This window comes from Herpailurus yagouaroundi, unplaced genomic scaffold, assembly GCF_014898765.1.
Source record: "Herpailurus yagouaroundi ecotype Mexico unplaced genomic scaffold, PumYag 184, whole genome shotgun sequence".
NCBI classification, from domain to species: Eukaryota; Metazoa; Chordata; class Mammalia; order Carnivora; family Felidae; genus Herpailurus; species Herpailurus yagouaroundi.
Genome location: NW_024412415.1, coordinates 6,227,578 through 6,246,398, shown reverse-complemented (window position 1 = coordinate 6,246,398; position 18,821 = coordinate 6,227,578).

Below are 18,821 nucleotides of genomic sequence, written 5' to 3'. Positions count from 1 at the left end.
TCCTGGAATTATCTTCTTCTTTGATTTAAAAACTGGTGAAAAGTGATGTGGGCTTGAGTTGAATCAGAGGGGAGAAGACCAACTCTCTTAACAGGGAAGTAGGTGAAGCACACAACATTTGGCTCAAATATTGCCTCAGTTTTTAGTTCAAGCAAATCATTTAACCTGTCTAAGTTTTATCAGTAAGTTGGAAACAATGATGACTAGTTTCTTTTTTTAATTAAAAAAAATTGGGGGGCGCCTGAGTGGCTCAGTTGGTTGAGAGACCGACTTCGGCTCAGGTCGTGATCTCATGGTTTGTGAGTTCGAGCCCCGCGTCGGGCTCTGTCCCTCCCTCACTCATGCTCTATCTCTCTCTGTCTCAGAAATAAACATTAAAAAAAATTAAAAAAAAAATAAATTTTATTGAGGTATTGACATAACATTGGAAGTATCAAATTAAAATGAGTCAATATTTGTAGACACTGTGAAATGATAACTACAATAAATCTCGTTACTATCCATCATTCATAGTTAAAAATTTCTTATGATGAGAACGTTTAAGATATACCCTATTAGCAACTTTCAAATAAGCAATATAGTAGTATTAACTACAGTCACCATTACATCCCCCTGAGTTATTTATAACTGGAAGTTGGTACTCTTTGACCTGTTCACTCAGTTTGCCCACCCACAACCCCTCCCCTCTGGCAAGCAACGATTTGTTTGCTGTATCTGTGAGCTTGAGTTTTGTTTATTTTGTTTTGATTTTTTTTTTTTTACATTCCACATATAAGTGAAATCATATGGTATTTGTCTTTCTCTGTTTGACTTATTTCACTTAGCATGCTTTCAGAACCTATCCATGTTGTTACAAGAGGCAAGATTTCATTCTTTTTTATGACTGAGTAGCGTTCCATTTGTGTGTGTGTGTGTGTGTGTGTGTGTAAACACACTACATTTTCTTTGTCCATTTATCCACTGATGGACACTAAGAAGACATATAGATGGCCAACAGATGCATGAAAAGATGCTCAATATCACAAATCATCAGGAAAATGCAAATGAAAACCACACAGATATCATCTCACACTTGTTGGAATGACTAGTATCAAAAAGACGAGAACTAAGTGTTGGTAAGGATGTGGAGGAAAGGGAACTCTCGTGTACTATTGGTGGCAGTATAAACTGGTGCAGTCACTATGGAAAACATATGGGGAAATAAAAACTTAAAAACAAAAGATAAAGAAAATGTATGGAGTTCCTAAAAAAGTTAAAAGTACAACTACTATATGACCCAGTAGTTCTACTGCTGGGTATTTATCTGAAGAAAATGAAAACACTGGGTATTTATCTGAAGAAATTTCAAAAAGATACATGCACCCCCATGTTTATTGCAGCATTATTTATAATAGGCAAGATATGGATAGCTACTTCTTAATGTATCTTTAGAGTTTGAACAACTCAATAAAAATGCTTAGCACAGGGACTTGGACATAGTAAGATGTTAGGTATATTTCTCTTTCTTCCCCTTTCATATCCTTTATCAAGTTAAGCTACAGTTTAGTTTCTTATGAATCCCAGTTTGTGGATTCATTTCCAATTTGCAGTTCCAGGAAATTGAGAAATACAGAGCCATCATATGAACAATATCATCAAATATAAGAAAGTGGGAAATCCAACTTTAGTAATCCTTTAATTCTCCTTGTTCTGAAGGTGAAGTTTAAGTGTCACAGTTGAGCAATAAATGAATTAACCTTGCTTGCAGTAGTAGGCAGTCTTTAACAGATTCATGGAAGCCTGCTTAGAAGTTTCCTGAGGGTCAGGCTTCAGGTTGTCCTGTTCTGTGTTTGAATTAGTGACCTGGATCAAGAAATAAGTTGCTGTGTTTGGTATTCACCTAAGAGAAATGGCACTGTGTTGATGCTGAGCAGTGGACTGAATCCAGTAGACACATGTTCTGCACTTGGGTCCTGAGAAGTAATGCTTGTAAAACAGTCTCAAGCATTTTAGTGGATGCTACACTCTGTGTCATTAAAAAATGTGTACACTTATCCCCACATCCTTTAAGGTTGAGCTCAGCCCGGGTCTCCTCTGCAGAGTTTTACATGAGCCATTGGTTTGAGCTGAGTGCTCTAGTAATTCCAACCTAAAGTAACAAAACTGATCCAGTGATGTTGAAGGTCCTTTGAAGCAAGACACAGTACCTTAGAGCTTATTAAATTTTTTTTAATGTTTATTTAATTTTGAGAGACAGAGCAAGTGCAAGTGGGGGAGAAGCAGAGAGAGAGAGGGAGACACAGAATTCAAAGCAGGCTCCAGACTCTGAGCTGTCCGCACAGAGCCTGATGCGGGGCTCTAACTTAAGAACCCTGAGATCATGACCTGAGCCAAAGCTGGACACTTAACCAACTGAATCACCCAGGTGCCTCATTGCTTATTATATTCCCAATGTCCTGGCATATAGGAGGACATTTTTAATAAATTCTGGGCTGTTAGTAGAATAAAAATCAGGAGTAGGCAGTGTTGAATTGATGATCCGATTTTTTAATTGATTAAATTAAATTTTAATTGATTAATTGCCCACACACATAGACAATAAAAACAACAACAAAATATCCTGCCAAGAAATTGGTGTCTTTGAAGTGCCTTGTGAGGGGCGCCTGGGTGGCGCAGTCGGTTAAGCGTCCGACTTCAGCCAGGTCACGATCTCGCGGTCCGTGAGTTCGAGCCCCGCATCAGGCTCTGGGCTGATGGCTCAGAGCCTGGAGCCTGTTTCCGATTCTGTGTCTCCCTCTCTCTCTGCCCCTCCCCCGTTCATGCTCTGTCTCTTTCTGTCCCAAAAATAAATAAAAAACGTTAAAAAAAAAAAAATGAAGTGCCTTGTGAATACTCATGAGCATGTTTCCTATTCTAGTGTTGGTCAAAAAACTAAACTCAGTAACTTCATTTCTTTCACCCTAAGGAAGGGTCTGCAGTTCTTTGATATCCAGAACAACCAGAGTGAGGCATGTTAAATAATTCAAATGAGAAATTTCTAGTTTCAACCTTTATATATCTCCTGGGCTTTGCTTTGTTCACCCAGTCATCTGCAAAAACCATCCAATGCTCAAATTCACAGTCTGTGATTTGGTGACCCTGAACCTCTTGGTGGCCTGGAATGAACATGGAATACTCGTATTTAGCACTTGGAGCCCAGTCAGACATTAGTTTTCCTGCCATGAAATCCTCTGATGCCAACGAAGAGGGAAATCAGAAACAGAGATCAGACAATTCTGGCCCACTGCCTCCCAATGCAATGATTCCCTGACATAAATGGGGCTGAAGGCTGGATTTCTCTCTCCTAAATCTTTTTTATCCAAGTTATTAAAGTTTGTTACCTCTTGGAGCCATGAAATTGAAGAATACTTTGCTGAGACGATGAAGATTTTAGATTCTAAAATGTCCCCCTGTGTCTCCTGTCAGGAAGTGTGGGCCTTGACTGGGGTGAGAGGCAATTTTCTGATGCTCATATACTTGTGTATAACTCATGTTCTACCCAAGAGACTGAGTTTTCTGTACAAGAAGCCATGCCAATCCATTGAAAATCCTTGGGTTGCATGTTTCCGTGTTTATGACTTCTCCATGTAGTTGGTTCTGCTCCAACTCATTTGAAAGGGGGGACATCTGTTGGATTATTTCTTGTGATATCTATGTTTGCTGAAAGTCTACTCTGACAGGTCAGTGTAAAATAACCCAAGATTGGGGGGGGGGGTCTCAGTCATTTGCTGAGTGGCTCTTAAGTGCAGGAACACGTTTGAGATGATTATCCAAGACAATGACTTCAAGATCAAACCAGGCCACAGAGTTAGCCACAGGGCTTTGCAGATTCTTTGCAGCTCAGCCCTCTGGGGTGTGCTGTCACTATGCTTGCCAGTAATGAATTTCACGTCCATGTGGGAGCTTTCAGGTCTGGACACACTCTAAAGCCATATGTACTTCTTTAGTCACTTCAGACATCATTCTGCTTTGCAACTTGAAGAACGGTCTGTGTAAGTCAGGGAGGTTTGCCATGGCATCAGACCTCCTTCTAAAACCCACATCTCTTGTATAAGAACTGTGAATCTGAATAGTTGACTCAGTATTTCCTGCTAAGGAACAATGGGAGTAGCCTGAGGAAATGACATCCACACAAGTATTACCAAACTTTATTTCATTTGGTGTTTGGATATTCTTTAACCTCAAATGTTTTTTCCAGACTGGTAACATATAGCAAAATCAGTTGGTATGACTTATCCTTTTCTTTTTTCTTTCACTTCTCTAGTGTGATGCCAAGTGTAGAGAAGTTACCAAAAAGAGGTGGCAAGAGAAAACAAAAGTCAAAGGTCCCAACCCATTTCTCTCTCTCCTGGAAATCCTATTTTTTGACGGTAGCCACTAACTCTCAGAAAGGTCAAGCCAAACTCAGTCAGAGGTGGGGTTGGAAACCTTGATAACACTGTGGTACGTGATAAGTGTATGTAAATAGCCCAGTTGAAAGTCATTGGCACTGAGTATCTTCTTTAAAATGGTCTTATGCTCCAGGCACCTGGGTGGCTCAGTCAGTTAAGTGTCCAACTTTGGCTCAGGTCATGATCTCACTGTTTGTGGATCTGAGCCCCACGTTGGGCTTTGTGCTGACAGCTAGGAGCCTGGAGCCTCCTTTGAATTCTGTCTCTCTCCTCTCTCAAAAACAAATGAGCATTAAAAAAATTAAAAACAAAATAAAATGGTCTTATGCTCTTGGCATAACTATAAGAGTGAATCCCCAGGAAAGCCTGCCTCAAAGCACCACATTGCTTAAGAGTATGACAGTTCGTTTAATAGTTTTATTCTCCAGTATTACAAAATTATATAAAAATATCCAGGTGCCTTCTGAAGTATAGAGGGAGCCAGAGGTATACTTCTTTATAGGAAGAGTGACACTATAATCCTCCTGAGCCCTCTGAGGTCCCTAAGCCTACCACCCTGTAAGTGATTAGACAGTGGTAGATTGTAGAAGAGTTTCTACATATGAAAAAATCAATTTTGGAAGATGAGTTGCCACCCAAAAGATATTCATTTATCAGGTACCTATTAAGTACCAGACTCTTGGTGAGGGACATTACAGATACTCTTTTATGTACTTCTCACCAGGAAACTCTTAGCTCATGTTCACATTTTACAGATGAGAAAAATGAAGCATCAGAGATTAAGTAGCTAGTCTACAGCAGCTCATTTATCAAGTGTTAGAACCTGGAGTTGAGCTCAGGTCTGAATGAAGCTCCTTGAGGTCAGAACTTTTTCTCTTTATGCTCATGAGGGGTTCCCCAGTGCCTAGAAGAGTGCCAGGCAAACTGTAGATGCACAAGGCACATTGTCAGATGATTGTGTTAATGAGAGATTCCTGCGTGTGTGCTAGTAACCATTACTTGGTACTGTCTTATCTCAGTCTCTCCACTCTAGTCCTTTGCCTGTCTGTGTCTCCCACACTTTTCCAGAGGAAAGTGGAACCCAGGCTGCATCAGCCTGCTGGGCAAAGTTTCATCTCTGTATGTGTACATCCTGCTGAGGGAAAGCAGCAGTTGTCAGCAGGAAGTTGTCTCCGTGGGTCTGGTTCCCTCCCTCTTTCTATCTCATCCTCCCTCTCACAAAGACACTCTGAAGCCCTGCTATGTGGGCTGAGCACTGGAGTTTCACTATGAACAAAGCTGATATGGTCCCTGTCCTCATGCAATTTCTTGCTTAAATTATATATGTGATGAATATTTTGACAGAGAAGTAGAGGGTGTTATAGGAACATACAAAAAGAGGACCCAACCTATTCTTTGAGGTCACAGAAGACCTCCTTGCACATTGGAACTTGAAGATAAGACATAAGTAATGCTGGCAAGGATGTGAAAAAAAGGGAATCCTTGTATCCTGTTGGTGGGGATGTAAAGTGGCATAGTCCCTGTGGAAAATAGTATGGTGGTTCCTCAAGAAACTAGAAATAGAACTGCCATATGATCCAGCAATCCCACTTCTGGATATATATCCAAAAGGAACAAAATCATTATAAGAAACATCTGTTTTTTCATGTTCATTGCAGCATTATTCACAGTAGCCTAGCTTTGGAAACAGTCTAATTATCTGTTAATGGGTGAATATATAAATGTGATATATACATGTGAGATATATATATTTATGTATACACATATGTACATGTATGTATACATATATATATATACACACGTATATATTTATATGAATGCTATTCACTCTTAAGAAAGAAGGAAATCCTGCCATTTACAACAACATGGATGAATCTGGAAGGCTTTATGCTAAGTGAATAAGCCAGAAAGAGAAAGACGAATACTTCGTGATATCACTTATATTCCTGTGTAATATGTAAAAAGAGTTAAACTCAGAAACCAGAATAGAATGGTGGTTGCCAGAAGCCAAGACTGGGAGAAATGGGGAGAGGTTGGTAAAAGAATACAAACTTCCAGTTCGAAGTTGAATAAAGTCTGAAGATCTAATGTATAACATGATGACTATAGTTGATAAGACTGTATTGTATAATTGAAATTTGGTAAGAAAGTAGCACTTAAATATTGTCACACACACACACATACACAAGGTAAATATGGGAGGTGATAGATGTGTTTAAATTAATTATGGGAATCCTTCATAATGTATATGTATACCAAATCATCATGTTGTACACATTAAATATATTATAATTTATTTGTCAATTATACCCCAATAAAGCTGGGGGGGGGGAAGAATGAGTACGAGTTCATTGGAGGTCTCTCCCTAAGATACTTTTAGTGGGCTCAGGAATCAAATCTATTTTCATAATAATACTAATAAGTAATTAGCTGTTTTAATTCTCATTCTTTTTCAAGTGTACGGAGGAGTTTTCCAGAGGCTACATGATGTATGATGCTGCAACATATTAGATGTAGACATAGATATGCAAATCCATCTGTATTCTATTAAACCAGACATTAAAGAGATTTGCAAAAATGGAAACAATGCCAGTCTTTTCACTAATGTATTTTTGGTTTGGGAAAATAAAGTTACTTTTCATAAAATATTTATGTTAAAGTATAATCAGTTTACTATGTTATTTTTAGATGAATACAATAGTTAAAAGTTTCCTGGTTTTAGGGGCGCCTGGGTGGCGCAGTCGGTTAAGCGTCCGACTTCAGCCAGGTCACGATCTCGCGGTCCGGGAGTTCGAGCCCCGCGTCAGGCTCTGGGCTGATGGCTCAGAGCCTGGAGCCTGTTTCCGATTCTGTGTCTCCCTCTCTCTCTGCCCTTCCCCCGTTCATGCTCTGTCTCTCTCTGTCCCAAAAATAAATGTTGGAAAAAAAAAAAAGTTTCCTGGTTTTAATTTGTAACATGTAAATATCCATAGATAGATTCCACATTTTTTTAAAAAGCTCTTGGGAATCCTTAATAACTTTTAAGAATGTAGAGGAGTCCTGAGTCCAAAAAGTTTGAGAATTGCTGAGCTAAGTAGAGAGGAGGATGGAGTGTTTCATGTTGAAGAAAAACATGAAAGCATATGGAAAGCCCTGATTTAGGACACTACGTATAGTTTTGAGGAAATTTAAGAAGTCCAGTATTGCTGGAACGTAGCGAAGATGAGAGGGTATAAAATGAAGGTCATTGGGTAAGCAGTACCAGATTTGGGGGCAAGCACTTCATCTCAGCTCATTGGGAAGTCACTAAAGGTTTTTAAGCACACTGGAGTTTTTCAGATTTATGTTGGAGGAAAGAAAGAAAAAGGAAGGAAGGAGGGAAGAAGGGAGGAAAGGTAGATCAGTTGGGGAAAACTTGGTAAGCCATAAGATGAGGGCAGTAGGATTGGATAGAAGAGAGTGGAGTTAAATGATATTGAAGAAGAGGAATTTAGAGAACCAGGTATTTGGATATCAATGGGGAGAGAAGTTATTGCATAAAAAGAAATGAATTGCCATATGACTTTTTAATCATGCAGCTTTATCTTATTCTTATTTCATTTTCAGGTGTATAACATAATGATTTGACATTTGTATACATTGTGAAATGGTCACCACAATAAGTCTAGTTGCCATCAGTCACCATACAAAATTATTGGTATTATTGACTATTTCCCATGCTGTACATTATACTCCCATGACTGACTTATTTATAACTAAAAGTTTGTAATTCTTAATCCCCATCACCTATTTCCCCTGACATATACCCAACTCTCTTCTCCTCTGGCAACCACTGATTTGTTCTCTGTATCTATGAGTTCGGGTTTTTTTGGTTTGTTTGTTTTGTTTGTGTTTTAGATTCCACATATACGTAAAATCATTCAGTATTTGTCTTTCTGTGACTTATTTCATTTAATGGCCATCCTCAGTGTCCATCTGTGTTGTCACAAATGGCAAGATCCCATTCTTTCTCATGGTTATAAACAGTATTACATTGGTATATATATATATACACCTCATCTTCTCTATCCATTCATCCATTAATGGACACTTACATTGTTTCCAGAACTTGACTATTAAAAATAATGCTGCAATGAACATAGGAGTGCATATATCTTTTTGAATTCGTGTTTTCATTTTCTTCAGTAGTAGAATTGTTACACGGCTTGATTTTAAATCCCAGTGCCGCCCTACTTGTTCTGTGACTATGGGCAAGTTATTTAATCTCCATAAGCTATAATTTTCTCATCAGTGAAAAAATAGGGATAAGAACCACATCTCATGTAGCAATTGAAATTATTAAAAACAAACATACTTAGTAACTGGAATACCATAATTATATCATGATTAATATATTAATAATTGTTAGTTTCCCTTAGTGTCTCTTTAAATTCATTTTCTTCCTAACTATTTTTAAATGGTGCCAGTAGCTGGCAGGGTTCCTCAAGTAACATGAAGTTCTTGGGAAGGGGAGGGTCTATACAATTTGCAAAATGTTCCTCCTGTGATTCCCATATGTCATTCGGGGTGTGTTTTCCTCATGTGCATACCAGCATGTTTCTCTGTCTCTCTCACCTTGAGGACAACTCCATCTTTTAGATTCAGTTCTTCTTGTCCTATTTGTTCCCTTTTAACTTGAAACTTTGTCCAGTTTCTCTTTTCCACAGTCTGATTCTGCTGCCATATCCAATCCCTTTTGCCTTTGTTCTCCAGATCTTAAGCCAGTCTCTTTCCATGCCTTGTCATGTCCCTAACTTTGCAGAATTTTCTTCCCCAGTAACTTCCATCTACAGACAGAATAATTTATGGGGAGAGTTAGGACAATCTTCGTATGATTATAAATGAAACCTGATAGTCCTTAGGGAAAATCACATGACTAGGGTGTGAACTACCTTCTGTCCCTGTTTCTATTAGCTTTTGAAAGGCTGTTCTCAAAGACCTTGACGTGAGAATTTAGGGTGGTATTTCATTGAAGAGTGGGAGGAAAAAGAGTCACTGAGCGACAGGGTCACAGGACCATGAGAATGCTTTGCATTTTGTCTAGCGGCCCTTATAAGAGAGAAGCAGAGCCCCGGAGGTGAGCAGAGGAGAGCCTGAGTCTGGCAGTCTGCCCTGAGACAATGAGCTTCGTCTGCACGCAGATTCCCAGCTCACAGACGGTACACATTTGAATAGAGCTCATTGTTTATCACTTGGGTGGAAAACAGAGGAAATAGGCCAATGAGTCAGGCACCCACTTGTTTTAAAAGGAATTTTTCTAAGGATTTCAGAGAAATAGAAGAAAATCCAAGAGTTCAAGACAAGATGAAGGGGACAGGGACAAATAACTCCTTGATGTTAATGATGTTCTTCAGTCTTTGCTAAGAGCCTGTGATCCCTGAGCTGTGGGTTCCACCTCTGAACCTAAATCCAGTAGGGAAGCTAATTCCATACTGGGGAGGGATTCTGACTAAGATATGATTTGAAGTAATCTGAATTCATTGATCCTCTCCCTTTCTCCATTTAAAGGACAGTTCTGTGAAATACCTTCCTCTTCACGGAAGCTGAGGAACACAGAGAGGGTGTTATACTCTGCACAAATTTTTTAAAATATGTAACTGATGAGCAAATGGCATAAACTTACAGTCTTAGGCTGGTCCTGCTCTGTGACTTGATTTCCTGATCTGCAGAAGCTCACACTGACATTCCATTTTCCAGTAGCTCAGGACTTGGTGTAGGAATAGTCTTTCCATTGTGTCATCTCAGTTGGGAAAAATGTGTGGTAGTGATATAAATGCCACTAAAAAGAAGGAAATGACTTGGTGTCCATGGCAAAAACTCAACTATGTTTTGCTGAAAGCTCCAGATTGCAATTCAAACTTGATTCATTTTCTTTTCTTATTTTCAGTAACTTTTTTTTTTTCCAGTTTGGTTGCAAAGGAATAAAATTTAGAAACTGCAGAAAATCCTAAGGAAGATAATAAAAACAACCTGTAACCTGACCTTCAGAGACAACCTAGTATGGTGCTATATCTTTTAACATTCTATAATTAATGGAGTATTCTGTACTGTTGAGTAACCTGCCTTTATCATTCCTAATTCATATTACAGTTTTTATATTAGTATGTATTCTATTTTTTCTCAATACAATTTCAAAGACAGCAAAACACTTTTGAGTAGTTCTCTATTTTTGAGCATTAAGATTAGTTTCAATTTTCACTGTTAAAATACTTCTTACTGAAGTTTTGTACTGAGCATTCATTCATTCTTATTCAGTAAATATTCTTTGCTTACCTACCATGTTCAAATCATGAAATTAGGCATTGTTTGTAGGTGACAAAAAGAGAAATGAAAATGGAAATACTCCTTTCCTTCAAAGGACTTACTGAAAAGGGCCAGTATCTCCATAATGATAGTAACTGTTTAAGAAGTGCCTCTTTTTCTTCTGTGAGTTTCATGTCCCTTTGTAGTCTCTGTAAATGTGACTCATGAAACCAACTCTTGGAGCTGATTTTGGTCCATATTCTTTACTTCAGAAAGTATTGTGTAAGAGCCCAATAAAATTATATGGGGTTTATTTGTTAGATATGTTGCTAACTCATAAGCTAAATATGTAAATTAGAAAATACTCAGAATAGTATTACAGTGATTATAGTTGGTATACTTTTGCAACAATAAATACAAAGTACACAGAGAAATAGCTGAAATTTAATTCCGTTATAATCATATTTAGCTCAGAAACTCTAGATTGCACAGTATAACTAAAATCTTGGTTCAACAGCAGGATAATTGTGTTTCCGACTCAAGTGTAGTCACGACCTTACTTTTTTAGGGCAATGAAATATTTTAATGGAATTATTGGTATCTCATTCTGCTACTGAAATCAATATTGCCTTTGTTATTACTTGCCCAGTGGGCATGGCTGCTTTGCTTACTTGTGTAGTACACACTTCTGAAGTTAAGACCATAGGAGTGATTCCATTTGAATCAGTGATTCTGTTTTAGGACTGCAAGTTGCAGTTTTTAATTCTAAGCGTCCCCTCTAGAAAATCATACCCTTATTATCGACAAAAAGATGAAAAACGTGCAGATACATTTGGTTAAAAGCAGCAGGATCATGGTAGTAGAAGGCAGAATTTGAATATGACTCCATGATCTGTACCCCTGTTCTCACTCCCATAATTATGTTAAACTGTATGGTAAGTGGGGTATTGTTGGATGGTCCAAGCTAAGTATACAAACCTTTTAAAAAAAGAGAGTTTCCTCTGGCTGCGAGTAGAAGAGGAAGTCAGAGAGATTTGAAGAATCATCAACTCACCATTGATGGCTTGAAGATGGCAGGGCCATGTAGAAAGGATAGTAAGGAAATGAATTCTGTCAACAACCAGTGAGCTTGGAAGAGAACCTCAAGATCCAAATGAGAAGTGCAACTGGCCAACATCTTGAATGTGATACTTTGAGTGGAGGAACCAGCTAAGCCCACCTGGAATTCTGACGTACGGAACTGTCGGATAAACTAGTATAGTGGTCATAACAAATCAGACTTTATGCCTTACTGTTAGTTGGTTGGTCACATATTTACCACCAATCAAGGACATAATATTTTTTTAAAAAATTAAATAAAGTAAGAGTAAATTTTATGAAACTGTTCACTGAACTCCCAAATAATAAAAGAACATGGTATATCATCAAAAGAATGAAACCCATAATGTATGCATTTTTTGTATTACTAAAAATTACTTCTTATAATTTATCACAAACCAGTGCATAGTAGGTCAACATATGACATAATAAAAATATATTTAGGCTGGTGTTAGGTACAGAGGAGGGTCACTTTAACCCTACCTGGGCAATTAAGGAAGTTTCCTAGAGGAAGTAGTGATTGTCAAGGAAATGCAAGAGGTAACTTGCCTTATGTTTACAGACCCAAGGAAAATCATTTTTTTCTGATACTATGCATGAAAAAAATTGGGGAAGTATAAGACAACTGTGATAAGCTAAGAGGATGGGAATAGGAGATAGACAAGAAAATAGGATTTTATTTCCTCTCCTACTTCCAAGCCTTAGGATGATCATCTTAGGAATGCTCTTGTCAAGACCCTTCCTTCAAAACCTCCCCTGGGAATGAAAGGAGCCTCAATTACAGGGGCTAAGGATGGCATTTTATTAATTAGTTTATTAATGAGTTAAGTTTAATGGATGATAGCCCTACTGGGGGTGGGGTGGGGGCTAAGCCACAGGCATCTGAAACAACCTTAGGTAAGGGCTGAATGCAAATAATTATATTACCTAGAATTGACAACCTAGACAGGACTAAAAAAAAAAAAAGCCACAATCATGGCTTATTAATGCTTTTACTTCAATTTATAAAATTAGGGTAATAGTCATTCCTGTCCATCTTATTAAACCAACGTGGTGACAAATGAAAAGTTGTTCTCACTAAGATCCTTTTGTAGAAAGAAAGTTGTACAAAAATATAGAAATTGAATCCTTTCTTATTCAGATGTCTTTGCGCCCTGCAAAACGTGGCAGACTATAGAGCTCTCTGTGTCCTTTGGAGCCTTCCGTGCTTGCAGTGAGTGCACCTTTTGGAACATACGGAGTTGAAGGTGATTTCAGGGAAAGCATAGGTGCCTTTTGGAGAATTGTACCTCTACTAACTCAAGATTGATTGCTAGAAGTCAAGGGAGAGACAGAGTATTTAGAGTAATGTCAAGCAAAAGACCCATTGGATCTATATGAGCATAAAGAGAGACAAAAACATGCAAAACATAACTGAGCTACATAGCACTCATTCTTATTATGCTGTCGCTCCACAATTGATTACAAAAGTAATCTTTTCACTCTTCAATGACCCTGTCCATCAGGAGTTATGTTAATCATGCCAACCCAAATGTTTGCCTTTGTCTTATATTATCATTGATAATGTTGTGGAAATCAGGATGTTTTTCTCCATTCTAAGATGTCCTGTTGAACAGGTTTTAATATGATCAAGGAAATATCCTTGTTCTCACTCTCACTGTTCTGGCTGCCTTGGCACTCTTCCGGGTACATGCTGAATGAGATCATATATTTAGCAGGGTGATGTCTTACCTAAGAGAACTGAGACAAATAGAGACATTTCTACATCCACCATTCAGGAACAAAAGCTACAGGAAAGAGATTTGAGGATATAATGTAACATGCATGGAATTTAGAAGGAGAAAAACCTGGGCTTAACACCCTGTGTGATCTTGAGCAAGTTTTTCATCTTCTCTCAGTTATATAATTGCCATGAAGTTTGCCTGGGATTATGCATCAGAGTATCAGCTCAATAAATGTCAATTTGCTTCCCTTTCTTCTGGACCATCCAGTTTCAGGAAAATTTGCTACTTGGTTTAAGAGCTCAAAAGAGTTACAAATGCCTAAGTCCTATGGAGCAAGAAACTTTGCATTATTATTTTACCTTTAGCTCAGAGTTTTTCTCTGAGCTAAACTAGAGTTTTCAGGGCTAGTGATCACAGGAACGCCAACCAATAAAGGGGGTACTTCAAAGCCTGAGGTAATGAGATGGATAGTTGGAGAAGCAAGTCAGAATGAAACTTCATAGGGGCGCCTGGGTGGCTCAGTTGGTTGAGCGGCCGACTTCGGCTCGGGTCATAATCTCACAGTCCGTTCGGTTCGAGCTCCGCGTCGGGCTCTGTGCTGACAGCCCAGAGCCTGGAGCCTGTTTCGGATTCTGTGTCTCCCTCTCTCTGACCCTCCCCAGTTCATGCTCTGTCTCTCTCTGTCTCAAAAATAAATAAACGTTAAAAAAAAATTTAGAATGAAACTTGATAATTTTCACCCTGGGCATTTACATACTGTCTGAAACTGATATGACCAATTTAAACTGTTGTTTAAATCATTTTTGAAATTTTTCACTTGAAAGTTTTTACATGAACATTTGGAAAGTTTTTTGGTGGGCAAAGGTGATAGGTGTGATGTTCCCTCTCTGATCTGTCAACAAAATGGCATTCAAGGTAAATATAGCTACACTTTCAAATAGTACTCCGTATAACTGCCTAAGATTTTAGAATTCAAGTTAAAAATCAAGTAGACACATACAGATTCATTTTTGAAAAGAAAAATGCCTATGTGTGTGAAAATTTCAACTGAGCTTTTGAGAATGGTTTATAAGCATGTTCTTTGGTTTTGTTTGTTTTAGCCTCTGTTTCATAATGGCTTCTACAAAGGGGTCAGGAGGTTCTCTCCTTGGCTTCCTAATATGATGTGACTAGGGACCCACTTGGTCCCTCTTGTCTTGAAGATCCTTTGGAAGACCATGGAATGTAGTAGTGATCCCTCTATTAGTTTCTTCTGACCAGCACAGACATTTTTCAGAGGGAGAGCAGGGCCCTTTCCAAGTCTGATCTCAACCCTCGCTGTGTCCAGATTGTGTCACAGGCTGTGTCTACATTGTGGTTTCAGGCACTTGCATTTACCAACTTGGTTTTGGCTGGAGAATGAAGAGTTCCTATCGTGAATATACCCAGTTGCCTCATAATCCAAAGATGAAAGAAAGCAGATAAGCACAATCTACTCCGTCCTCACCCAACTTTTATTTCTCTACATCTGGCTGTACTCAGGAACAGGAAAATTTTAATTTTAGCTCTTTAGTTCTTTGAGGCAGATTTTTACTTTGCAAACTCCTAGGTGTTTAATGGAACTTTCTGAGACTAACTTTGTTCATAATTGTTTAATATTATCCTTCAGGGAAATTTCTAAGGTCAAAAGTCTATAAATTTATGTGGTATTTGTAATGGATAGCTGTTTTTTAGCATTTAGGAAGCCAATAGTTTTCTTAAAAGAACTCACACATGTTCGAGTGTTACATGTACTTTTGCTTTAAGAAAAACTTGTGATAACTTTTAAGCTAATAATAATAGTGGTGACAATGGCAAGAACAACAGCATCAATAATAAATGAGTCCTTGGGGCGCCTGGGTGGCACAGTCGGTTAAGCGTCCGACTTCAGCCAGGTCACGATCTCGCGGTCCGTGAGTTCGAGCCCCGCGTCCGGCTCTGGGCTGATGGCTCAGAGCCTGGAGCCTGTTTCCGACTCTGTGTCTCCCTCTCTCTCTGCCCCTCCCCCGTTCATGCTCTGTCTCTCTGTGTCCCAAAAATAAATAAACGCTGAAAAAAAAAATTTAAAAAAATTAAAAAAAAAATAATAAATGAGTCCTTATACGTTTCAAGTACTATGCTAGCTCTTTACCTGAGTTACAGAACTTAATCCTCACCAAGGCCTAGTAAAGTAGGTAATTTATTTTCTCCATTTTTCAGATGAGGAAACTGGAGCTTAGAGAGATTTAATGACCTGTTCAAGGTCACAGGAGAGATGACGTGTTTGCTAGATTTTGAACCAGGCATCTCCTTTCAATTTAACGCTTATCTAAGAGCAAATGCAGCTCAACATCACTAACTGTTAGGGAAATAGAGATCAAAGTCACATGGAGATACTGCTTCACATCCATTAAGATAGCTATTATCAAACACATACACACACACACACACACACACACACACACACACACACGTGTGCGCACACTTACACACAAAACCCAGAAAATAATAAGTTTTGATGAGAATGTAAAGGAATTGGAACCCTGTAAGCATGGCTGGTGAGAGTATGAAAATTGTATAGCTCCTGTGGACAACAACATGGAACTTCCTTAAAAAGTTAAACAGAATTACCATTTGATCAGCAGTCTCGCTTTTCAGTATTGCTTATACTTATTCATAATAGCCAATAGGTGGAAACAACAACCCAAAATCTATCAACAAAGAAACTGATAAACAGATACAAACAATATATGTAACAAAAGTAAACAAGCTTGTAAAACAAATTCTATATATAGACAATGGAGTATTATTCAGCTTTAAAAAGGAATGAATTCTGGCACATGCTACGACATGGATTAACCTTGAGGATATTACAAGGCTAAGTAAACTAAGCCAGACACAAAAGTATAAATAGTGTTTGATTTTACCCTAGGAGTAATCACATTCATAGAGACAGAACATAGAACGGTTTCCAGGTACTGAGGGCAGAGGGAAATGGGAAGTTAGTGTTTAATGGGTATAGAGTTTCAGTTTCAGAAGATGAAGAGTTGTGGAGATGGATGGTGGTAATGGTTGCACAGCAGTGTGAATGTGCTCGTGCCCCTGAACAATACACTTAAAAGTGGTTCAAATGGTAAATTTTACGGGGTATGTATTTTTTACCACAATAAAAGATAATTAGAAATAAATTTTTAAACTGAATAGTGACCAGAGTGTCTTCAAATGATGGATTCAACTATGTTTTAACTGAAATCAGTGAATTCTGTTGTAAGTGATGAGTAGCAATTACCTTATGGGAGGTAGTCCTTGTCTCTTTTCAATAGAAGCATCATTTGACTTCTTTTTTTCAAGGCTTTGGGTTATATTCTCCTGGGGTCCTTTAAGAGAAAGATAAGATAAAGTACCCATTTTTATGCCTTCAATATTAGTTGTGTTTCCTCATCCATTCCCTTCAGCTAAACCATTTACTTTCCACACCTCCATGAGTGGAGTGGAGTATAAGCTGTTAGCCTTCACTGGTCTGAAGAAGATGGCATTTTATTTTTCCTCTGCTTTCTCTGTCAATCCCCGTGGACTTAGCAGCAGCCTCTGTGACACAGATGACACTTGGTTCAGTTTTTGTTTGGCCCACCTCATTTTCCTTCCATTCACTCAGGGGAATGTCTCTAGCCTTGGGATCTGACAGTCAGCAGGTGATGAAGGACAACCAAAATGGCACACACAACACAGATTTTAGCCTCAGCCTTTTCCTTTTTTTTTTTTTTTTTTTTTTTAAATATGGTGAGTCCTTGCCTGTAAAATACCTAATTAAAGATAAGGCCTAATATGGGAAAGAAAACTTCTCCCAAGGCCCTTGAATGGGCCATGACTTTTGTTTGTTGTTGTTTTGTTTTTGGTTTTGTTTTTTGGTGGGTCTCCTACTAAATCATAGTGAACTGTCCCCTAAACTAACAACAAAATCTGGAGCACTGGACCACTGTGTATGTCCTGCCTCTACTTGGTATAGTTTTTAAAAAGATATAATAAGTATGTGGACATTTTCAATTTATTTTTAGATACATATTTATTCTTTTTGAGAGGAAGAGATTGAATTTGGAATTACGGCTTGAATTACCATAACTAGGTAATGCTCTTTATTTACTTAGACATAACAATTCTTCATTTCTTTGGACAAATATAAACAGTTGCAGGATTATTTTGCACCAAGTCCATTAATATGCATTTGTGTGAACATGCTTTGTTGATAAACGTTTGGAAGAATCAATGCTGTAGGCCTTTTTCACATCATCAGAGCTTATCGTTGTTAGGGAATTTATCAGCCATGAAAAATTGGTGACGAATATAATAGCATATGTGACTTTTTAAGGAATGTAGATTAACTGAAGAAGTGAATTAGCTATGAGTATATGCTAAATAAGCAGATAACCACATAAAACTTGTCATAAGATGTCAATAAGGGTGAGTACTTAGGTAAAAAATTAGATTGTATTTTTTGAAAAATGGTAGATGTGGCTTAAAAAAAAAGAATTGTGAAAATTGGAAACTTCTGATGACTGTCCCTTCTAGACATTCTTTGGCCTATGCATGTTGTTCCCTCACAAATTCAATGGGAGAGAATACCTGTATACTAGCTGCACTTATGAGAAGTGAGTTGTTTGTACTCTCAGCCTGGACACACTGCCCAGGATACATACTGTATGATTATACTCTAGGACTAATCAAATTCATAGAGACAACAAATAGAATGGTTTCCAGGTACTGAGGGCAGAGGGAAATGGGAAGTTCGTGTTGAATGGGTTTCCGTTTGGGTTTCTTTCCCATGTAACAGATTAAGGAATAATTTGTCTCAGTCACTTGGCTTTTTTTCCTTTGCACTCCATGTCCAAAATTCCTATTTCTACCCTCTATCCTTTGCTTTGCCCTTTCTCTCCCAGGAACATCTTCTTCATGTTCAGTGGTAGAAGGAAAATGGAAGAACCAGTTGTTAGGTATATTCCTAGGAGACCCCTGAAAGACCTCTTACCCAGAGAAGTTGGGGATGGAAGGCAACACACGTACAAGTGTGGTTTAGTTCAAAACACATGGGTTTCTTATAGGCTCCATCACCTTAGGTGAGTAACTTGTCTTCTCTAGGACTTCAGTTTTTGATCTACCCAATGTGGGGAGTAAGTCTCTTCAGCAAATGCTCTTAGGAAAAATGGATAACTACATGTAGAAAAATGTAATTAGATCCCTATATTATACCAGTCTCAAAAAAGTAACTCAAAATAGATTAAAGGCTTAAATCTCATCTGATACCAGCGGCACTTCTAGCCACCATTCTGATTCAGCA